The sequence below is a fragment of the Python bivittatus genome, unplaced genomic scaffold (genome assembly GCF_059951505.1).
Source record: "Python bivittatus isolate LINGU-HERP-01145 unplaced genomic scaffold, Pbiv_v1 ctg000850_np1212, whole genome shotgun sequence".
NCBI classification, from domain to species: domain Eukaryota; kingdom Metazoa; phylum Chordata; class Lepidosauria; order Squamata; family Pythonidae; genus Python; species Python bivittatus.
The window spans coordinates 62,003,344-62,028,098 of NW_028277112.1; the positions used below are offsets into that span (position 1 = coordinate 62,003,344).

At 41.1% G+C, this 24,755-nt stretch overlaps 1 long non-coding RNA gene across 1 annotated transcript in view; it reads right to left on the bottom strand.

Moving 5' to 3' along the window:
- Positions 1–1,186: 1,186 nt before the first annotated feature.
- LOC148213860 (uncharacterized) overlaps positions 1,187–24,755 on the bottom strand; it is a 46,088-nt gene continuing 22,519 nt past the window's right edge. Inside the window, exons 2-3 of the long non-coding RNA XR_015793721.1 lie at positions 3,903–3,974; positions 1,187–2,057 (exon numbers count right to left, since the gene is read on the bottom strand). This is a non-coding gene — a long non-coding RNA (uncharacterized LOC148213860). The remainder of the gene's footprint in view (positions 2,058–3,902; positions 3,975–24,755) is intronic.

Sequence of the window (24,755 nt, forward strand, 5' to 3'; positions counted from 1 at the left end):
TGTCATCATCTGAAACTCGGAACATCCCAAACATTGGGGAAGGGGATATTCTGCCAAACTGAGGCTGACCCAAATGAACTTCTGGAATGTGATGGTTTGTCCCAGTTTCAAAATCATGTTTTCTGTTTTGTTCACGCCCCTACTATGTATGCCTGTGTAATACATGTGTGTGTGTGAGCACATGCGCGCGCACATGCAGACATATTAGTTCATCCAAACTTTTAAGTAAATTTGGGTAGCAGTATATCCTATACAGGTATTGCTATTTTTATGTTGGTTTTAATGTTTTAATACATTATAATGTTATGGTGTTACTCTGTTACCATTTTATGGTTTTTAATTATATTTTATATCTCATTTGGAGACTACGGGTATAATAAAAAAAGGATAACTCATTTCATAAATGATTTCAAATCTGTTAGGGGGGTTGTTTTTCTTTTTTGTTGGTTTCCTAGTGGGAGGGAGGGAGATGACAGATAATGAATTCATTTCTGACAGCTTTTAACTCTCAACAATGTTATTGCTCTAATATTGCTCAGTTGTGGAAAGTTAGGCATGATCAATTGCAGTTGACAATAGGAAGGTGGTTCTATGTGCACTCAGTTGAAGGCAATGGTGCATTAATAAAAAAATAGCCACCTTGTGTTATTGTAAGAAGAGTGTCATTATTTCATGCTCTGTGTGTGCTTTTCTGGATCACCATTCTGATGTAAGAGCCTCACTAATTAGGATTTTTGATATGTGGCCACCTAAATAAAGAAATCTGATTTGACTGATTGATAAAGGTAGATATTTTAGTTGAATTCATGTATAATTTATTTTTTTGAAAAATAACAATTTTAAAGAGTACTGTATGTTACTTTAGAACCTCTAAAGCTATGGAATTTAATGATGGCTGGTGTGGGTCTTCCGGGCTGTGTGGCCGTGTTCTGGAAGTTTTGTTTCCTAACGTTTCGCCAGCACCTGTGACCGGCATCTTCAGAGTGCAGGAGCACAGACAGGAGCAGTTCTCTCTGTGCCCAGGGTGATGTGACCCTTTTGTGGGTATTTATAGAGATCTGAAGGGGAGGAGGATTGGGGGTGGGTGGGGTGGTTAGGGGGTTGTGGGGGGCGTGGGGGGGGTGTGGGGTTTGGGTTAACGAGTGGCTGCTTGTTTTGGTGTCAGCATCTGTGTGTATCTTCCTGGGGATTAGGCAGGGTTTTTTCTTCTATTGAATTGTTAACGAGGGGCTGCTGGGGGTGATTAGCAAGTTCATTGTGTGAACTGTTCATACGTCCTGGTGGTTGAGCTGAGTTCGTTGACCTTTTGCAGGCTGTATTTTTCAGGATTGGTAGCCAGGTTTTGTTGATTTTTAGACTCTCCTCTTTTTTATTGAAACTGTGCTGGTGTTTGTGAATCTCAATGGCTTCCCGGTATAGCCTGGTATAGTGGCTGTTGGTGTTGTCCAGTATCTCTGTGTTTTCAAATAGGATTTTGTGTCCAGTGTGCTTGAGAGCATGTTCAGCTACTGCAGATTTTTCTGGTTGCTGTAGTCTGCAGTGCCTTTCGTGTTCTTTTATCCTGGTATGGATGCTGCGTTTTGTGGTCCCGATGTATACTTGCCCGCAACTGCATGGTATGCAGTATACTCCTGTGGCGGTGAGGGGATCCCTTTTGTCTTTTGCTGATTTTAGCACTTCTTGTACTTTTCTGGTGGGTCTGAAGATTGTTTGGAAATTGTGTTTTTCCATCAGTTTTCCCATGCGGTCTGTGACCCCTTTGATGTAGGGCAGAAATACTTGTTGGTGGGTGGCTGTTTTTCTTCTTCAGTCGCATGTTGTTTTCTTGGTTTGATGGCTCTTTTTATTTCATTCTTGGAGTAGCCGTTTGCTTGTAGGACCCAATTAAGGTGGTTAAGTTCAGAGTTTAGGAATTGGGTTTCGCAGATCCGATTGGCACGATCATGAGGGTTTTGATAATGCCTCTTTTCTGACGTGGGTGGTGGTTGGAGTTTTTGTGCAGGTACCGGTCTGTGTGGGTGGGTTTTCTGTAGACTTTGTGTCCTAATTTGAGGTCTCTATAAATAATAATTTGATAAAATTATATTGATATAAATATATAAATATATAAAATTATATATTGATATAAATAAATAATTTAAGATCTCTATAAATACCCACAAAAGGGTCACATCACCCTGGGCACAGAGAGAACTGCTCCTGTCTGTGCTCCTGCTCTCTGAAGATGCCGGTCACAGGTGCTGGCGAAACGTTAGGAAACAAAACTTCCAGAACACGGCCATACAGCCCGGAAGACCCACATCAGCCATCGTATGCTGGCCGTGAAAGCCTTCGACAATATATGGAATTTAAGTTTATTTTTTGGGGCGAATAGTGCGCCTATTTGATTTTTGCTGCCACTCTTTTCAATTCAGTTTTTTCATTTGGCAGCTGGCAGGGGTGAAATTTAATGATGACAAAATGACAGAATAAGTTTCTCTCTCTCTCTCTCCCCATTCATACATACACCTTATACATATATGTAGATGCACACATATATGTACACACATACATACACAAACACACACCCATACACCTACATACACAGGAACACACATGAATTTATATAATGTTAAAGAACAGTGCAATAGTGAACTGAATTATTCAATCAGTCAAATCTTTTCAGGAAATTAAATTAACTATGCTATTTTACAGCTTCAGCGATTTCCTGTTTCCTCCCTTTAGTGAGTTTCAGCTGAAATTTACTTTTCAATTAAGAGTGACTTTCCTAGCTTTTTGTTTGTTTGTTTTTAATGTCATACATCCCTCAAGATGGTACCTGCGCTTCCCACAACTTCTTCTGGCTAAAACATAGAGCTTGTCATTCTTCTGTGTGTCTATCTTGAATTGCCAGATGTTGGAAAGTTTGCAACATCTCGTCATTACAGTGGAATGTGTATTAATATTACTTTATCTTTTATCACTTAGTACAAAAGGTTTTGAGATCCTCCCTCTTGGATGCCCAATGGTTGGATGATCTAATCAGAGGTGGCAGCCCATACGAGTGTGTGGTGCAGTCTCAGGAGAGGGTCATGCTGAGCCAATGTCCCCCCTTCATTTTTCAAAACCCCACTGAAAGCTTTGGGCACACCAGCAATTATGCAAGCTGGGGAGAGATCCAGATGCAGCTAAATCTTTTCAAATGATTTCACACTTTATAGCACATGAGAGTTAGTCTAGATGAAAAGTTTGGAAAGTGGTGAGTTTCTGAATGTGTAAGGAGGGATTAACTGAAAGGAGAAGGGACCATAAAGAATCTGGTCTTATGTGTGCTTACTCAGTCCCAAGAAATGAAATCAAAACAGAGTATTGTGATAGGCTGTCTTCACATACATCCATAGTTAACTGTGTCATGTTCCTCCACAACACTCTGAATATCATAGCCACATAACATGATTTAAAAACACAACAACAGCAATAATCGATTATTATAGTGCTAGAACAGAGGATGGTTTAGTGCAGTGTTGTCCAGACTTGGCCACTTTAAGATGAGTGGACTTCAACTCCCAGAATTCCCCAGCCAGCATGGCTAACCCTAACCCTAACCCAGCATGGCTGGCTGGGGAATTCTGGGAGTTGAAGTCCACTCAACTTAAAGTGGCCAAGTTTGGACAACACTAGTTTAGTGGGAAAAATCCACATGGCTAACGCTAGTTGTCCTGAAGGGGAGAGCGCTATGAAGATATAGCTCTCGTGTTTAAAAAGGTACACATCACAACTCCTAAGAACAGAAAGAATCATATACTCTTAGGGCTTAGCATGTTATACAAACCCAGCATATAGTTTGTTCAATAAATCACAAATATACAGATTATTGCTTATTGCAAACCAAGCCAATGTGGTTTATTCAAATCATGGCTTACTTCAATACGTGTCCTCAGGGAATGTCTTGTTCATGTTTGACTGCACAGACCACCTTTCAGCTTCAACAGTCTCTGAAATATAAGGATAATGCAGATGAGACAGAATTGCGTTGCACAAGAACTGTAAGCATTAGTGAGAGCGCATGTGAATTCTTTAAAAGGCTACACTGTTAGTATTTCTTATGACACACCACAAATGGTATTTCAGTCCTGTTTTCTTTTCCTGCCTGTTGTATGTGTGTAGTGTGCAATTTCTCATATGGAACTTTAAAAAAGGTTATGTGCCAGCAAGTTAGTGTCGTCTCTTAGTGATTACATAGACAGACCTTCTGTCCCCAAACTGGCCCTTCAGATCTTCTAACAGTGCACCCATAACTGGTATAATCAAGTCCATTCACTTTGCTACTGGTTGTCTTCTTCTCTTCCCTTCCACTTTTCCCATTACAGACTTGTCCAGAGAGCTCAACCTTTGCATAATGTCTTCAAAATGTGATAATCTGAGCCAGGCCATAGATAACTTGAGTGAGAACTCTGGATTGATCTGTTCTATTATACGTTTGTTTCTTACTTGGCTATCCATGGTTTTCTCAGGATCTTCTCCAACGCCAAAGTTCACAAAGCATCAACATTCCTTCTTTCCTATTTCTTTGAAGTTCAACTTTTGCTCCCATAAATATCACAGGAAAAAACGTTGCCTGCACAGTTCTGTTTTTTGTAGGTATAGACATGTTGCGGCATCTTGAATATCTTTTCCAAGGATTTCCTTGGTATCCTACCAAGTAGTAGTCTGCTGTTCGTTTCTTTACTGTTTGTTCCTTTACTGTTGCCTTTGTGTGCCTTTGAGTCAGTGTTGGCTCCTGGCAACTGCCTGGACAAGTCCCTGCAGTTTTCTTGGCAAGGTTTTTCGGAAGTGGCTTGCCATTGCCTCCTTCCTAGAGCTGAGAGAGAGGGACTGGCCCAAAGTCACCCAGCCGGCTTTCATGCCTAAGGCGGGACTAGAACTCACCGCCTCCCAGTTTCTATCCTGATGCCTTATCCACTACACCAAAACTGGCTCTTTACTGTTGCTAGTTGATCCTAAAGGCAGAATCTAGTAATTACAGTGGTACCTTGGGTTACGAACGCCTCTGTTAACGAATTTTTCGGGTTACGACCAGCTCCAGCCGCAAAAATTTACCTCGGTTTGCGAACTCCGCCTCGGGGTACGAACAGGATACACGGCCATTTTCCCTCCCGTGACATGGTCCGCGGCCATTTTTCCGCCCCTGACATGTGGTCCGTGGCCATTTTCTGCCCCTGACACGTGGTCCGCAGCCATTTTTCCGCCCCTGACACGTGGTCCGCGGCCATTTTTCTGCCCCTGACACGTGGTCCGTGGCCATTTTCCGCCTGTGACACGTGGTCGTAGGGAGGGGGACTCCCCCTCCAAGCAATAGCCACCTCCTCCACGCCAGAACGGATTAACAATAATTACATTGAACCTTATGGGGAAATTTCCTTCGGGTTGCGACCAATTCGGGCTGCGACCAGAGTCACGGAACGAATTAAGTTCGTAAACCAAGGTTCCACTGTACTTCAGTATCTTCATTGTCAATTCTAAGATGTGTGCTGCACTTGTTGTCATTAGTTTGGTCTTCTTTATGTTTAAGTTTAGTCCCCTTTTTTTCACTGTGCTCCTTGACTTTCATTACCAGAGCTTCCAGTTCATTTATATTTTTAGCTATAAGACTAGTGTCATCAGCATAGTGCAGATAATTGATGTTCTTTCCTCCAATTTTAAAACCATGTTCATCTTCTTCCAGTCCAGCCTCCCCAATATATATTCAGCATATAAATTGAATAAATAATGGGAAAGTATATAGCCTTGCCTTGCTTCTTTGCCAACCTGGAGCCAGTTTGTTTCACCATATTCAGTTCAGACTGTGGCTTCCTGACCTGTGTATAGGTTTCACATGAGGACAGTGAGATGTATTGGGATTCCTATTTTTCTAAAGATATTCCACAACTTGACATGGTCAATGGAGTTGAAGGTCTTTCTATAATCAATTATGCACGTATTGATTTCCAGTCAGAATGAAACCAATAAGGTGGTTCCTTCTTGTGGTCAATATATCTTTCCAATTAGCATACCTATTTCAAGTTGAAACCTCCTTCTGAGTTCAGAGATCTTTTAGAAGACTTTCCTTGTTTCTCCATGTCTGTTTTCATCTTCAGTGTCTTGACAGATATTACAGCACACCTTCTGTCTCCTAACAGCTATCTGAAATACTTGTTAAATTATTTCCTAAAACCTTTTGTTTCTTGGCTTTGCTTTTTTTTCTCTTCTTGGCAATTTTTACCATCTGTCCTGACATCCAGTTGCTTTCTTCTGTTTTTTAGTCAGTCTTTTCTGACTAAAAGCCTTTCTTCTGTTTGTGCCAGCCTTTTCTCAAATTTATTCTTAAGAACTTCTTGATTTCTTTCTACAACTCCTCTGGTTCTCTGTCAGTGAGGGACTTCAAAGCGATTCCTGATGTTCTTCTTGAAAATGGCGGGTATATGCTCAAGTTCATACCCTGGAAATTGGTTAGCTTTGTTCTTCAGCTTTAGCTTGACTTGGAACTTCTCCATGTGCAGTTGTGATATGTTCCAGTCAGCCTTCTGGCCTCATCTTTGCTGTTAGAACTGAACTCTTCCATCTCCTTGTACCAATAATATATTCAACTTGATTTTTGTGTACTCCTCTAGTGATATCCATTCTAGTTATGGAATGTATTAGTGATGAAGAAATTCTGGATTGCAGTAAGTGAAAAGTCAGTCTCCTGTTTCATTTTGGTTTCCTAGGCCATGCAGTCCAACCACATTTTCCTCCTTACCATTTTCAGCTTTGGTATTCCAGTCTCCTACCACAAGCAGTACATCTTACGTGAATGTTCTGTTGACTTCAGATTGAACTTGACCATAAAACTGGTCAACATAGTCATCTTCTGTATCACTGGTTGGAGCATAAAGTTGCATAACCATCATATTAAAAGGTTATTTGGTAATTGACTGCATTGTATCCCAGTACTATCTTTGCTCTATCCGTTCTATGAAAGCAACTCCATTCCTTTTTAATTTTTCATATCCTCAGCAGTAAACAGTATGATCTTCTGACTGAAATTGTCCAGTTGCAGCCCATTTCACTTTGCTGATGCCTAAGATGGCAATGTGTAGCTGATTCATTTCGACTTTCACTCTGTTGAGTTCCCATGTTCATGTTTCTTACATTCCATGTTCCCACTATAACTGGATTTTCTTTTCCTGCATGGCAATATCAACAACTAGAAGGCTTTAACTTAACTATGTCCACAAACAGAAAAGATCCTTAACTCTTCCTTAGTAGCATATTGAATGCCATCTGACCTGAGGGGCCCATTATCCAGCACCATGTTATCAGTCACTTTATATTGTCTATCCATGTGGTTTTCTTGGAAAAATCAAGAGTGGTTTATCAATTATTTCTCCCTCACAGTATGAAATAATGCCTTTGCCATTGTCACTAGAACAATCATCTGTCTGCAGTATCTTCTTATATCACCGCAGTCTGATATACTGTAGAGGTCTGTTTGCTTTAGCTCCACATCTTGGGTGACCCTGCTGGGAGAATATACTTTCAGGGCATTCTTCACACATCCCTCCCTGGAACTCCCTTCCTCAACACCATGAGGTAGCATAGCAGAATGTGGGGATACAAAAGAAAGAACAGGCATATAATTTGTATGTATTTGTTTATATTGTTTGTGTAACAATAGAATTAAGTGATATTTCTCTCTGGATTATAAAATGGGTTAAAATTTCCATATGTGATGCCATTTTGCTTGTTAAACCACTTTATCCTGAGGTTTCAAACTTAAGAATTCATCGTTATCATTAACACTACTCCATCAGTCCTGCATTGCAAAGATCCGGATGACCGCTGGAGTTATACTTTTCCATATTGCTTTGCTGCTATCTAGTGGTCATCTGTATTTTTCCAACTCCGTTTTAATCATGCTCTTAAACCAATTCTGTGAACCACTTGCAACCACTCACTAGCCTTGATAACCTGAGACCGCGAAAGTATATAGGCTATCAGCAATGAATTATCACTAGCATAAGATGCTGGTTGCATTTGGCATAGCGAGTAACCAGTTGTGAAAGCCTATCCTGAATAATTCAAAACATTGTGACACACTGTACTTCCTGGGAACAAATGTATGTGTGTGTTCGTGTGTATTTTAAGGCTAAGCCTACTTATAATTATTCCTAAGAACTGAAGCAATTTTGCCAAAGCTTTGTAAGATTCATTGGACTTGCAAGTTTGGTGTGTGTCATAGAGAAAGAGAGGGAGAGAAAGAAAAGGGGTGGGAGTGGGAGGAGGAAGGAAAATACTGTGGCTTGTTTTTGAGAAAGAACAGTTCCATAGTGGAGGATATGGGAGAAGTCCCTAATTTACACCCTACCCTTTTTAAAAAATGCTTATTTCCTAAGCAACTATTTTCCCCCTCCAACTAGCAGGCAGAAAATGCCAGTGCTGTTCCAGCTTTGTCCAAACAAGTTGAAAGGAGAGGCGTGTTGAACTTCCTGATGGGTTTGCCCACCGTCTCCTTATTCAATGAACTTGTTTGACTTCTGCAGACAATATTGTCACTGCCAAGATAGGTGGGCCTATTGAAGCTGCTGCCCATTCAGCATAACAATGTCATGAGTCACTCTACTCATGAATGAAAGCTGAAGAGGAGAGGAAAGGGCACAGAATAGTTGGTGGTGCCTTTGATTGTGGAGATATTTCATGAATGATTTCTGGAAATAATGTCCTATTGTCTTTTTTTTTTTCAAAGAAAAGGGACTTTTTATTATCAAATATTTTATTCCCTTTCCTAATCTTCATCAGTTTCCAGCATGAATACATTTCTGAGCAGTAGAAGTGCAGAGTGCCAAAACAAACTGCTACTGAACCCAACTAAGCACTGAAAATTAAAGCAGTTAATTAAAAACAAAACTTACCCTCTGCCTTTGAAATAATACATCAGTAAAATGTAAATCAAAACTTCAATAATAATAAAATAAACTTAACGTTTAATAAACAAAAGTTAACAGTTAATTTTAATAGGAAAAACCATGTTAATACTTTTTAAAAAAAAAAAATGCTTTAGGACATAATACCAGAGAATCAAATCATGTTAAAGACTAATTACTATAGCTATGATTAAATCTGCCCTTACATTTCAGTTGCATGTAACTGAAGATGTGTTAATTCCAACTATTGGGCGGAGGGGAGACTTTAATAGGGAGGAGTTCATCCAAAAAAGAATTACTAGGGATTCCAGTAACATTCCAGCTCATCCTGAGGCTCAGGAAAGAAAACAATTCGTTCACATTTACTGATATGTCCACACAACTATTGCCAATCTTGATGGCTCACAATGGGAGATGGATGGGCCATTAGTTCAAAATATGTACGGATAGTTAGACCAGTGTCAAACTAAACAGCCTCATTCATATAAGAGTAGATGGCTGTGACGCAACAAAACCTACCACCACCTACTACATGCCCAAAAGCTCATAAATTATTTTAGGAAATATGCTGGCTTTTGCCATACGCTTGAGCTGGCTTCACACAACACACTAGGCCAGTGTTGTCCAAACTTGGCCACTTTAAGATGAGTGGACTTCAACTCATCATGGCTGGCTGGGGAATTCTGGGAGTTGAAGTCCACTCATCTTAAAGTGGCCAAGTTTGGACAACACTGCACTAGGCTAAAAAATGGCTAGCTGGATGTTGACTCAGTGTGTTTGGTGATCTGATGTAATCTAGTTAATTCAGTAAATCATGATTCAGTTTACCATGAATTAGCATGTTGTACAAACAAATCCGGTGCGTTTCCATGATCAGACTAGGATTAAAGTAGTCTGAAAGACAGGAGAGATTTGTGTACTACTTCGTGAGTCATACCTTCTCAATAACTACCAGTCCCAAAACTCCTAGTATTCAGCAGGAAGGAAGGATTAAGCCACATAATGTGTGTTTGCATTTAATTCTGTGTCCTTCTGCCCTGCCCCCATACACAAAAAACAAAACTCAGTTCACCTTACAAAAGGTTTCATTCCTGATCTCCAATAAGGTTACCAAACATGGACTAAACAATGGCAGCAAAGAGGTAGAGAAGATGCAAAATGCTTGCTGCCATCTAGTGGTCGCCTGGATATTTGTAGCCCAGATCAGATAGTCCTGACTTCAGAATGCTCATAGAAGAAACAAATGTAAGAGGTAAGGAGATAGTGAGGGCATTGTAGTATTTTGTACAATGTAAATTTTTACATTTGTAAAATTTGTAATTTTACAAATACAGAATATATAATTCAATTTTTTTTCACTGCATCGTGTGTGTTTGGAATGGCAACACTGCATATGTATGAATAGAGGCCATGTTACAAATGTGTCTGTGTGTGTGTGTGGAATTCCAAAAATTATACTTAGACCCTGCATGGAAGCATATTAATATTGATATACTGTAGGTGTCCCTTCCCCTGTGGCTGTTTTATCTCTTTATATGAAGACTCATTACAAATATATTTATGTAGCACGAAGGGAAAAGGAAATTCTGCTGATGAATAAACCTGTAAACATCTCTACCAGATGCACAGAATGGGCTCTCTGGATTACCTCTCTTATGAACTGATGCATCAGACTTCCATTACCATGTTTCCCTAAAGAGATTCTCTCTCTCTCTAATATCGCACATACACAGGATATATATATCTGTATAACATAACAGTAGTTTCACAGAAAACATTTACTCTGACTCGGTAATAACCTGTTAAGGGACAGCTAAACCAATAAAACATTAGGATTATTTTGCAGCAGTGACCACCAGCTTTACTTGTTTTCTACATAAAATCTAGGTCTGTTCCTAATTTTGTTTAATTCTGGTCCAGTAAAAGTGGATGGTACATTTATGTGACCTCCCCAAGCTTCCTTCCAAAGTTGCAAATTTTTGGTGGAGGCGGGGGAACTGCTTTTTGACAAATTGTATGATGTCTATCTTTTCTTTCCTTTTTGCTAAAAACAATGGCAAGTGCTGTACTCAGCAGTGCCAGACACTGTCCCTCCCCCCAAAACTGAGATTTTTAACAGGTGTACCCTGTTAAAGGTAAAGGCAAGGGAAAGAAGAACACCAACTCAAAAAGTATCAAAGATAGGTACTGAATGTTGTTTACACCATTGTGACCATCAGAAAAAATGCTGCCCTCTCAATTCATTCACTAAAATCAAATGACAGTTTTAAGGAAGTATCATTCATACTAGTGTTCAGTGGAGTCCACGGAGAGGACAATTAAAGTCAGCACTATACATAAGGAGTGAGGTTTTGATCACACAGTTGCAACCACCATCTTGTTGTTGTTTTTATTCCCCCCTCCCCATGCCTCTGCTAGGGCTCTGCAGGACTTTGATTAGATTATCCCACTGAAGCAGATTTATGAATCAAAGCTTCATAACCAGCCAATCAGATCAGATGATTGAGTTTTATAACTTTCCAAGTGCTTCCTTTCCAAATGCTTCCAAGATATGACGACTTTTCTGCTGCTTCTGAGATTCTACAGATCACATGCAATATCAAACTATGATCTGTGGAGAACATTGAGAGGGATTGTATGGTGTGATGAACTCCTTGAGACCATCATGGGTAACCAGCCTATGAGTTTTATCACTTCCTTAAACTCTCTGCCTGTCAGAGCTCTTTTGGGGTGGCAAGGTTTATAGTAGTGAAGTCTTCTTTCACTTTCTTTTTTGCTGCAGCCAGGCGTGCAACTTAACTTTGCTCTCTCTTGCACTGATTGAATGTTTCATTTCTGTTCTGATCCTGCCAACACCACTAGGAATTCAGCCCGTCTCTGATACTTTGGGTATGGGCTCAAGCCCAGGTGAAATCACTATACTTTCTGGAGTCAAACTTTATATTAAAGCATATTTAAGTTTGTCAAATCAGTAAATGGCTGTTAGGCTAACACTTACAGGTGCTGGCCCAAATAAGAATATGGACTAGCAAGATTATGAAAGCCACATTCTCTGTCCCAGTGTTTTTCTTTGTGGCACTCTATCTTTCTGTGCCAATGGCATATTTAAGCAAGCCCCATCCTGAGACAATCAAGCCCTGCCAGTGATGGGGAGTGGGGGTCCTTCCCAGGGGTAGCCAAGAGTGTTAGTCTGCCATGGCAATCCTCCTGGCCTTGCAGTGGTTAGAAACAGCAAAGTACTCCACTAACCAAAGTAATAAGTACATTCCTCAGCGCCGTGCTTAGCAGAAAACAAGTGGGAAAGTATCAGTACATTTTTGGAAGTTTTTATTTTTAATTTGGAGAAAGATACTTACTGCATTGATTCAGCATAACCCAGGCTCCTTTGCAGGACAAATTGGAGGTTGTTGGTCCTCTCTTCATCCATACAGGTAGTCCTCGACTTACAATGACAATTGGGACTGGAATTTCCATCGCTAAGCAAGGTGATTGTAAAGCCCAACCACATCACTTAGCGAAGGCAATCCCTGCAGCCCTGATTGCTGTCATTAACTGAATCCCACAGTCGTTAGGCGAGGCAACTTCCTGCCAGCTTCTCACAACGAAAGTCAGTGGGGAAGCCAGCAGGAAATTGCAAGTCCCAGGCCAGCAGGCAGGTAAGTGGCTGCTGCTGGGTGGGGGAGAGAGTGAGGGGAGGTGTGGGTGAGGGTCGGGCAGAGTGTGTGAGGGTGCGAGGAAGTGCACAAGAGGCAGTGCATGGGTCAGGGAGGATGTGTGGCGGTGCGTGAGAGGCACCACACAGGTTGGGGAGGGTACGTGGCGGTGTGCAAGAGGCACTGTGCAGGTTGAGGAAGAGTGCACAAGGGTGCAGTGCAGGTCAGGAGGCTGTGCGGTGTGGCACCGTGTGGAGGGAGGGTGTGTGGGGGTGCAGAAGTGGCCAGCATGGCACAAGTGCACAGGGGCTAAGGAGAGTGCGTGAGTGGGGGAGACTTACCCCAGTGACTTGCAACCTTCCATGTCGGCTTCCCCACTGACTTTATGAGGAAACCAGCAGGGAAGGTTGCAAATGGTGATCATGTGATCGTGGGGTGCTTGGCAACTGGTCATAAGTGAGAACAGGTTGCCAAGCACCCAGATCGCAGTCACATGACCCCAGGGTCCTGGGACAGCCATAACTCCAAGGACCAGTTGTAAGCACCATTCGTTCACAGCGTCATAACTTTGAACAGTCTCATCAACAGAGAACTACCTGTACTATATCTGCTTTAAAAGAGGTACAAAGGAAATACTTTGCAAATTTCTTACTTGAAGATGCTTGACTGAAATTTGGCAGGGTTAATGACTACTAAAGAGTGTCCCATTACTCAGTATTTTCATCCCATTGAACATGAAGCAGTGCAAGCATTAAAGCATATGACTCATTTAAAAAAAGGTCAAAACTTGAAATGGCTCAAATTGAATCAATTTGACCTTAAATCTCAAATAATGAACTCAAAGTTTCCTGATGATACATTATGTGGAAACTCCATTGAAAAGGAACTTCCACAAAAAGCAGTCATTTTGTTAGGCACTGGGGGCCACAGATATGATCCATGTGGCCTGCAGGTTATAGATGGTGTCCCTCCCCTCCTTGTGCTAAACCATAAATTTGGATGAACAACGTACAGTTGCTGAGTTCATATAGCACCCTATGCTGAAACAGATTGCACTACACTCTCTGAAGAAGGAGAAGTGGGAGCACACACTCTTTAAGACATAAAGGCAGATGGTAAGGATTGGTTCTCCAGCTGATGAGGATTCAGGAGATGGTTTTGTACGCAGAGAGTTACAAATTCGTCCATTATCAGTGAAAACACTGGCCTCTTTGCCATTAGGAAGGAATTACAAAAGGTTCCACCGTAATGTCTTAGGCAATACATTGGTTTTAGTGGGGAATAGTCCAGTTGCTGAAATTGCTGTACACTATCTTTTTACTTCAGTAAACCTTGTTAAGAAGACTCCTGGTAATTTATGCTTGGAAAAAAGATTACTTTCAGTCTGAGTCAGGTGCTCAAGAACCTGACATACTTAATCCTCCAAACTCAGTTTTCACAGTATCTTCTTTTTGGGGATCCCACCAATCTTTTCAAACCCTTGGCATAAGAACAAAATAAAATCTATTATTTCAAGTCCTTCAGCATCAGAGGTTCTATTTCTCCTGTTAACCTGGCCCAATGCACTTGGTGCTGGGTGCCAGTGCTTGAGGCGCAGATAAGGAAATAAAGAACAGCATAGCTTTCTAGTTAGACAGTCAGTGAGGAGTTACACTTATTGGTAAAGAATTAAACTGAGGACTTCTCCAGCCTATTAGCACTCTGGTTGCAAAAGTACACAAGGTACTGTATATTTTCCAAACATATTCTGTTTGATACTTTTTCTAATACATTTCACCTTACTTGGATTTTTTAAATTGCATGATAACAGTGGAATTCATTACCAATTTTAAATTCTGTTTCTCCTGCATTGCTGCATGTTTCTCTCCCACTAAAAATAGCTTTTGTACTTATCTTTTAAATTGTTTTTTCCTCAATCCATATCCATTGTCTGCTTAATTGGGATGGTATTTCTCCATTTAATGTTGATAGCTTTCTTCTCTTTTCAAATATCTTTTTCTGCTTTAATTTCTTGTTAACATTTATTCTTTGCATTTTCTCCTTTTAAAAATTAAATCTTACACATCTGGCATGTCTAATAATTTAGGAGCTCAGTAAATAATATGTTCCTCCTCATTACCATCATCTGAAAAGGATGGGGCAAAGGATTTCACTTCTAATGACAAGCAGGAGCAGCTGTTCTTAGAAAAAAATGGGAGGCACTGGAATATAGTTTTATTTCAAGAGTTATTTTCTGGGCCTCTGCAGGTCCTTGAAACAAACTGCCTAGCCCATGCATTAGGAGTAAACAGAGCAGGATCTGGCTGCAAGAAGGCATTTGGTCCACTTTAAAAGAATTGGGGAATAAGGGATAGGTTAACACATGTCTTTGAGTGGGGGGCATTTTCAACATATGACTGTGCAGAACAAATTGGTGGAGGCTTGCCAATTGAGTACATAGTGGGAAATCACAGTTCATTACTAAGTAATGCACAGACTAAACAATAGCAAGTGATGTAGTGGGAAGGATATCTGCACCAGAAAGGACAATGCTGCACTTAAGCATTGTGTAACAAAGAACCAGATGTGTGGGGGGGGGAATCAACATCAGTGCCAGATAGATTTGACAGGTCCAAATCTGAAAACTCGGGAATGTATGGGTCTGTATTGGCTGTGAAAGTATGCCAATTACAGCCCATAGCATTATTGAAGTATTTTGTCCTGTAGTCAACCTACTTAAATGTTGTTAAGAGCTTAGAACAGCATGTTAGCAAAAGTGTGCAATTTCCCAAACCTGTTTAGATAACAAAGAATGCAGGAGAAAATTAGTCAGTTTGAGAAATGGTGAGATTGCTTAGGGAGGGCAATAAACCTTGGTGTGGAAGTGGATTTGGGGAAGAAAATTGGTGTGTATAGGACGGACTAGCAGTCCTTGCCCTGGTGCAGCCTGGACTTTAGCTGCTGAAAAAGACACCTAAGTAAATCATGTTTAATAAACCATTACTAAACATTAATAAAGCCATACTATATATGTATCCCTCAAAATCAAGGGCAAAACTCAGTTCTTCTTACAAGGTTATAAATTATCTGATTCAGGTTATATGCTTGTATCCAAAACAGAAATAAAACATTTGTGGAAGTAAGCAAGTGGTCTGGGAGTAGGAAGTCCAGAGTCACTGAAACCAGGATAGCAACATATTCTAGTTCACCAAGTCAAACATTAATAAAGTGAAAGGATATCCATAGATGGTCCAAAAAGACTGAAAGCAAAGAAGTCCAAGAGCATGTGTTTCTGAATGGCCAGAATTGTGCACTGGAGCCAAAGGCATCAGCTGTTTGCAGCACAGAATTACTCTAAGGCAGTGTTGTCCAAACTTGGCCACTTTAAGTTGAGTGGACTTCAACTCCCAGAATTCCCCAGCCAGCCATGCTGGGTTAGGGTTAGGGTTAGCCATGCTGGCTGGGGAATTCTGGGAGTTGAAGTCCACTCATCTTAAAGTGGCCAAGTTTGGACAACACTGCTCTAAGGTAAATGTTTGTAGTGTGAATCTTGAAGTGTGACCCTGCGCCGACGCAGCTGGTAGTGATTATGAGATTATGGAAAAATCTCTTGTCCTGCAAAACTGCTGTTTCAAATGTGCATTACACCTCATGGTCGCACGTCCAACAAACATTTTCTCTTGAAGGTCTCTCTCTAGAAGCTCTACAAGGTTATTCTTAACTTGCAGTTTTTAATAGTTCTGTTCATTTTCCAAAAGTGGCGAGCCTGCAGGTTCTTCCTGGACTTGATCCTACAATTTCTCCTGTTCTTAAGATAGACACTGTAGGAGGAGAGCCGTGTTCATTTATGGTAGCCCAAAATCAGAAATCTGGTAGCACCTTTCCAGCTAGCTAACTTAAAAAGGCACGGGCTTTTGTGAGCTACAATTCACTTCATGCATGGGGAATCCTTCAGGGCATGTCTGGCAGTAGGATTCTTGTACTTCCAACTATGCAAAACAGGGAATTTCAGCTTTCATTCCAAGCCATGCCTACTGAAATCCCCTCTTTTATCTTATATTTTAAATATAGCATACTTGCTGTCTCCTCTAATTCTTATTTACTGACTCCAGACAGTGTAAATCTGGTGACTGCCAGGAAGTCTGTGTATTACCCTTTCCAAAGATGGATACATTCGCATATACATACTCATCTCTGCGTCTTGTAAATCTTTTCACTGGTGGATCTCTTGCTGTGTAGTCATTTCTAAGATCTTCTGAGAACACTGAGTACAAACCTGCTCCCATACCCTTTAGCTCCTGAATGATTCAGTCCATTTTTTATGAAAACACTGGTGGTTACTGCTTATCCCTCATGCTCTCATGGTGACAGCAGTTATCCCACAAACAATAATAGAGCCCTCTATTTATTTCACCTACTTAGCCTATCATTGTGCCAGTGATGCACTGAGAAGTGGATTTTGTTTCATGAGCCAAGTGACAGTGCTTTATTTTCCCCCATCCAACAGTTGGATGACTGTAAAGTGCACAAATATATTTTAAGTATCTCACAGTTTTCTACAAAATAGTTGCCAAGAATGAATAACAGCAATTATGCTGCAAATCAAGAAGCTGATTTAATATATATATATATATATATATATATATATATATATATATATATATATCAGACAGCAGCACATGTTACCTGTCTCTAAAGAAGAATGCCCAGGATAATTCACCTATCACATAATGCCAATGCTATACAAAATGCAGAAAAGAAGAAATACTAAGCCAAATAAATTAAGTCATGAAGTAAGAAGAAAAAGAAATGAAGATAAAGCTAGTTTACACTGCCACCATTCACTAAGCCTCTCTGTATCTCTCTACTCTGGCAAACCACCCTTACTTCCATCACATCCATATACTGCTTCATACATTGTGTTTTGTTCTTTAAATTTCTCACCACTCTCTTTCTGAGGAGCTCATCAGCTCCATCTAATTAAGACTTTCTCAGTCTTCCCTTTATTCTCCTTCCATTCACTTTTCCTTCATATGCTAATTATACAGTTTAAACCCTGTCCATGTTCTCTATATGACCAAACCACCTCAGTGTACTTTTTTCATACCAGTCACTCACCTTGACATTCCATCCACACTTATTTAGTTTCCATTCATTCTTGACCCTATCTCTTCTTGTTTTACTTCACACAATTCTTAAGTAGCCCATTCCCACTGCATTCAGTTTCCTTTTATGTTTCTTCTGTCATAACCACCTTTATTTATTTATTTATTTTATTTATTAATCAAATTTATATGGCCGTCCATCTCACAAAAAGTGACTCTGGGCGGTGTACAACAATCCAGTAAAACAATAAATATATAAACAACCATTATGTAAAGCCATTATATAGTAATTATTAAAAACATTAAAAACAGAACCCAAACAGACAAGGAAAATAATAGGTGAAGGGATGTTAATAATGGAGCCACCTCACTAGTTCACCTGTCCCCTGGGGTCCCCAGGCCTGCTGACATAACCAAGTCTTGAGGGACCTTTGAAAACTCAGGAGTGATGAGGCCATCAATCTCCACAGATTAAGGAGTGATGAGGTTCCACAGTGCAGGCGCCACAGCTGAAAAGGCCCACTGCCTAGGGCCTGCCAAATGTAGCTCCCTAGATGACAGTACCCATAACATATCCACTCTGCTAGATCTAGTGGGATGGGCAGGTGAAATAGGAGAGAGGCAGTCCCTCAAATAACCCAATCCCTTGTTTTACTGGCATATAATAATAATTTTTTTTAAAAATCCAAAACGAGGGTAGGAGAGGAAAAAATGGGGTTGTATGTTGTAGCCATATTTGTTCCAGGTTACATTCTAAGACAGAGAAAACTTTTTATAAGAAAGGTAAAAATGGGGAGACAAAATAAGGCAATGATGTTTCCCTAAGAACCACAGCAACAGGAAAGGAAATCCCTACTGTGCAGGCTATAGAAGCAGAAGAGCAGAAGCAATTGTGCTTTCAGTTAGATGCATTAAGCCAGGATGAGCTAGTCAGTGTTAGGCCTTCAAACTGTCTGATAGCTGGCCAGTCAGCTCGCCTGTTTAAGAAGAAAAAGGAAGTAGTTGCAGAAGCTGCTACTCCAGTCTCCCTCATAGTCAAAACAGCACTAGGCGCTGGACAAAAGGGGTGATCCCACAGCAGACCTGCCATGCCAACAGCAAGCAGGAACAAAGAGCTGAAGAACTCACTGGGAAGAATAACAAGGAAGAGACAACAGAGGACAAAAAGAACAAGTGGGCGAGGAACCTCCCAGACAGAAAACTCGCCCAGCCAGAGAGAGATGTCCCAGCCAAAGGCCTCAGCTTTGCCATCACTCCCAAGTATGTTCCTGGGGTGGAGTTCATCACGGCCGCAGACTCTGCCAACCGCAACAACAACCTACCCATTGGAGGAGCAGAACAACTCCGGCTGAAAATCTCCGCAGTACTAACTGGTGCCCAACCTCCTCCACCCAGCCTTACCACCCAAGAGAGGAGAGCCCTGACAGCCCTCAGCAAAGATGAAACCATTACCATCCTGCCGGCAGGCAAAGGAAGATTCACAGCTGCCCTGAACTCTGCAGACTACCACAATAACATTAATTCACTCTTGGATGACCACCACACATATGAAAAGCTGAAAAGAGACCTCACCAGCAATTATAAGAAAAAGGTGATAGCCTGAAACAATTGGAAGAAGACAGCGCCAGCAGTAGGGCAACCTACCACCGTCTATCTCCTGGAGAAGCCACCTCCTGCCTCTACGGACTCCCTAAGATCCACAAAGAAGGAGCACCCCTCAGACCCATTATCAGCAGCATTAATTCAGCAACATATAATATTGCTAAACACCTTGCCACCATACTAGTACCTCTGGTTGGACACACTGACCACCGCATTCATAACTCTGAAGAATTTGCTTCTAAAGTAAGAGTCCTGAAACTGAATACAGATGAAACCATGGTATCCTTTGATGTCACCTCACTCTTCACCAGCATCCCCATCACTGATGCCCTAACAGTGGTTAGGAAGAGACTAGAGGATGATAGCACCCTCGACAGGAGAAGCAACCTCAACCCAGACCAGATCTGCCGCCTCCTGGACCTGTGCCTCAACACCACTTACTTTACTTACAGAGGTGACTTCTACAGACAGAAACACGGCTGTGCCATGGGTTCCCCCATGTCACCCATTGTTGCCAACCTATACATGGAAGAAGTGGAGAAGAAAGATCTCAGCTCTTTCCAGGGAATAGCACCAACCCACTGGTTCAGGTATGTGGATGACACCTGGGTTAAAATCAGAGTACAGGAGGTACAGGCCTTCACAGACCATGTAAACACTATAGACCCAAACATTAAGTTCACCAGGGAGGACACCAAGGACAACAGGCTGGCATTTCCAGACTGTGAGATTTTAATTGGAACCTGTGGCAAGCTAGAAATAGGGATTTACAGGAAACCCACACACACAGACCAATACCTGCAGTTTGATTCCCACCATCCACTGCAGCACAAACTAGGAGTCACCAGGACATTACGCCACAGGGCAGAAACCATCCCCACCTCCATAGATGCCAAAAAAGAAAATAGAAAACAGACACCTAAGGACAGCCCTTAAGGCCTATCGGTATCCAAATTGGGCCTTTATTAAATCTTCTAGATCCAACAAAAAAACAGCAGGCATTGCTGAGACCCAGAGTCAGCGGAAGAATCTTGTCATTCTTTACATGGCTGGTGTGTCGGAGAAGATAAAACGGGTATTTGGAAAACACCACATAGAGACAGAGGCTTGTACACCCTAAAGATCGAACACCAAAACATAAGAAGAGCAATGTAGTATATGCAATCCAGTGCAGTGAGGAGTGTTCAGAGCTCTACACTGGAGAAACCAAACAGCCTTTACACAAAAGGATGGCCCAGCACAGGAGGACCAACAACACAGGACCAGACTCAGCAGTTTACCTTCATCTAAAAGAAAAAGGACACTCATTTGAGGGCAATAATGTTCACATTTTGGACAGAGAAGATAGGTGGTTTGAGAGAGGAGTGAAGGAATCCATTTATGCGAAAGTGGAAAATCCTTCTCTAATGGTGGAGGCCTCAGACACAACTTGTCTCCCATTTTTCATGCTGCTCTTTCATCAGTCCCCAGGAGGATTAAGACCACTTCACAAGTTCACCAGGGAGGCAGCACTTAATGACCCACTGTCATGATCCCACTGCACGCGCACACACACACACACAAAGGAGTCCATGGTCTGATATAACAGCAGCTTGCCTGACAGCAGCGTTGTCGAGTCCAGTCCGGGCAGTGCAGGAAGCAGGAGCGTAACCAGTCTGAGACAGGGCACATGGCAGCAAATTCTGCCTGTTCGTCTGGTACTTCCTCATACTCCGAATCAGACTCAGAGCAGACCATGACACCCACTTGGGGTTGAGTGAGGGATTAGGAGTAAGACATCCACATCCCAAAGACTCTACTAATCACATCTCCTATTGTCCCTTTAACGAGCCTATTGTGTTAGCGAGAAACGTAGCCACCCTGGAAGATATTTATGGGATCCCCCTAACCAACTTTCTAGACTGAAGAAGCTGCTTGGACAAGCAGCAAAACATATCTAACCAAAAGAAAAGAAGTCCAGTTGCCATGACTCAACCTCCAGATACTGTAATTCCACCTGGATGACTGAGAATCTTCATTAACACATGCCAATAGTAGCTGAGCAGATTGCTGCCCCTGACTGCATCTCCTCAAGACTCTTGTTCTATCTGCCGTGGATTGTGTCGATGGGAGTCACCTTCTGGATCCCCAGAAAAAAACATCTTGGAATATCCTTGGAATATCCTTAATTTCACATGCCAGCAAAATAATGCTTAGGATCATCCAATGCAGATTAGAGCCCTACATGGAAAAAGAGATGCCAGATGTTCAGGCTGGCTTTAGAAAAGGCTGAGGAACATGAAACATTATTTCTGATGTGTGCTGGATAAGTGAAAGCGCGAAAGAAGATTTTAAAAAGTGCTTCATTGATAATAAAAAGGCCTTTGATTGTCAAGCAGTGGAATTTGCTTAAAAAATGGGAATCCCAGAACATCTCATTGTCCTTGTGTGAAACCTATATACAGATCAGGAAGCCTCAGTATGGACAGAACATAGCAAAACAGGCTGACTCCAGGTTGGCAAAGAAGTGAGACAATGCTGTATACTCTCCCCTTATTTATTCAACATATATGCTGAATATATATTAAGTGAACCTGGATTGGAAGAAGATGAATGTGGTTTTAAAACCAGAGATGAAATATCAATAACCTGCGCTATTGTGATGGAATGGAATTATCTCAGGGAGATAAGCGTTTTCTTAGTTCCCACGCTGATGACACTATTCTGATAGCCAAAAATGCAAAAGATATGTAAGCTCTAGTAATAAACTTCAAGGAGCACAGTGAAAAAATGGGACAAAACTTAAACATAAAGCTAATGTTAGTTTAAGCTAAACTAAACTAAATATTAGTTTAAGAAGACCAAACTAATGACAATAGGTGCAACAACCAGTCTTAGAATTGACAATTAAGTTATCAGAGTGATAGATAGCTTCTACCTAAGATCAATCAATTAAGCTTCTTTAGGATCAATCACCAACACTAAAGGAGCAAGCAGTCAAGAAATATGCCACAGTCTAGCACCTGGTAGAATGGCCATGAACACCTTGTAAAAAATATCCAGATGCCATGATGTGTCTTTACCTACAAAGAACTGAAAGCTAGACTTTGAAGAAACAGGACAGAAAGAGTATTGACACTTTGGAACTTTGGTGTTGGAGAAGACTCCTGAGAATACCATGGACAGCCAAGAAATCCCAAAAAATGGATAATTAAACAAATCAACCCAGAGTTTTCACTTGAGGCACAAATGACCAGGCTCAAATTATCCTACTTCAGACACATTATGCAAAGATCCAGCTCTCTAGAGAAGGCTCTGATCCTGGGAAAGGTGGAAGGAAAGAGAAGAGGAAGACCAACGGCAAAGTGGATGGACCTAGTTACAGCGGCAATGGGTATGCTATTGGAAGACCTGAAGGACCAGATTAGGGGCAGATCATCATGGAGAAAATCTATCTATGTGGTCGCTAAGAGTCAAGGCCAAATTGACAGCACATAATTAATAAATCAATCTTGGACTATGTAGGCTTCCTACATAACCAGCAAATAGTAAGCAGGGCATCTTCATGCTGCAGGAGCCAGGCTGTTTGGTGAGCCCTTAGATTCACAGATATGAAACATACCTATTCTTCCTTATTACATTTCATTTATTAATTTGCGCTCTTTATTATTTGCTCTTCTTGCATATCAACTCGCAGACTTCCAATGGGCAGTGCTGATCATCAGATGAATCCATAGATTTTGACGTCTGTCACTTATCATGGTTTTGGTCACGATGCTTTTATAAAATGCTTTTCATTAAAATAGAGGTTAGCGGTCTTAGTCACACCCGTGCCACATGCAGCATTCTCTGCTAACCTGAGAATGGTACCAATCAGTTTCAATACAGTTTGGCCAGGATGTCTTTGCAGGACATATTGTGAGCAAGAAAATGCCAATTTAAAGCAGGTTCATGGCCATGTGACGATTGGGAGATGGGACTACCAATCAAAACACAACAATACAGGGCGCTTCTTCCCAGTTTCTATCCCAGAAAGGGGAAGGTACTTGAGAATAGGATGGAAGGATAGGCCTGAGGGAGACTCAGAGTCCTAGTGTAGGAAAATATCCAACTCTCAGATTAAGATTGCATTTAGTGCCTTGATAGACAGCTATGGAATAGCTACAAATACATCACAGACTCAAGCGAACCTGTTTATCAGTCACATGAAGGTATTTAATAGAAATGTATTCATGTATTCATTTAAACATTAACCAATTGACTGTGCTGCCTTATGTCTTCTCCACATCCCACCTAATCATGTAGTCTTAGAGTCATAAGTAAAGGAGAAAAAGGAAAGAAATCTAGACTAAAAAAGTGTTTCATGGTGGCAGCAAGACAAATAGATCCTGCAGAGTTAAAAGGATTTCACTTTTTAAAGAACAAAAAGATACTGTAATAAGGAAAGGACACTGAGAATCAGGCTAGTATATGAGACATCTTTTTAAAAAAACCAACAATGAAAAATAAACATCAAAACTAGGGGGAAATAGTAAGGAATTGTTAGGTAAGGGGAACTGCCTTCTGTCGAGATTTCTTCTTTGGCTCTAAGCCTGCAGTTTTTAAAATATATTAACTGGAAATAAAGCAAGGGGACCTGACTCTTTCCTGCCCCATCCAGCTTCTCTACAAAATGAAGCCAACAACACATCTTCTACTAATGGCTGCTTCTTAGTGTAGCCTTTTTGTTTTGAGGACCCAGCAAGGCTAAACTGTACACATAACAGAGTTACACTCTTGAACTCTTCTCTTTGCCGACTTAGAATTTAGAGAAGGTCCTTGAATCAGAGAAAGGAAGAACTAGAGAGAAGCAGGCCAGCTTAAACACTGGACACCGCCATCCACTGCCATGAGTAACAGTGGCTTAGGAAAAGAGAAAAATAGACTAGATTATTTCACATTTAGAGTAAGGGAATTTCTCTGTTCGGGGAAAAGGAATACAAAATATACTTTGCTGGCAGTTACCCAACACATTCATCCCCAAATAAAACATTGCAACTGCCTATTTGTAATTCTTCTAGAATTCCTGAATATTTTAGATGACATTTACATCTTCCTTTGTTGCCTACCATTCTGTATTTTCCACAGAAATAGTGAGAGACTGTCTAGGGCATTCCCTGACATCTGCCCCACAACACACATACTGGCCTGGGAATTTAGTGCTTCATAAACAAAAGGAAATGGCAGTGAAAAGCCACATTTCATTAATTAATCAACTCTGATTAGCAAACATTACTGTTGGATAAGTAACGAGCCCCTACTCTACTGAGGGCTGGGAAAAGCTCTAGGGCAAAGAACTTAAGGGGCTGGAGAAAGCTCTGGGGTAGAAAACTGTTGAGGTCCTGTCAGCAAGAAGGAGTTGATTTTTAGAAAGTGTTATAGTAGTAATTATGAATAAAAGACTCTTTATAAGAAACCTCTAACCTCACCTATGAAAGATTTATTTGCAGATTGTTAAAGAGATGTGCAAGACTTCA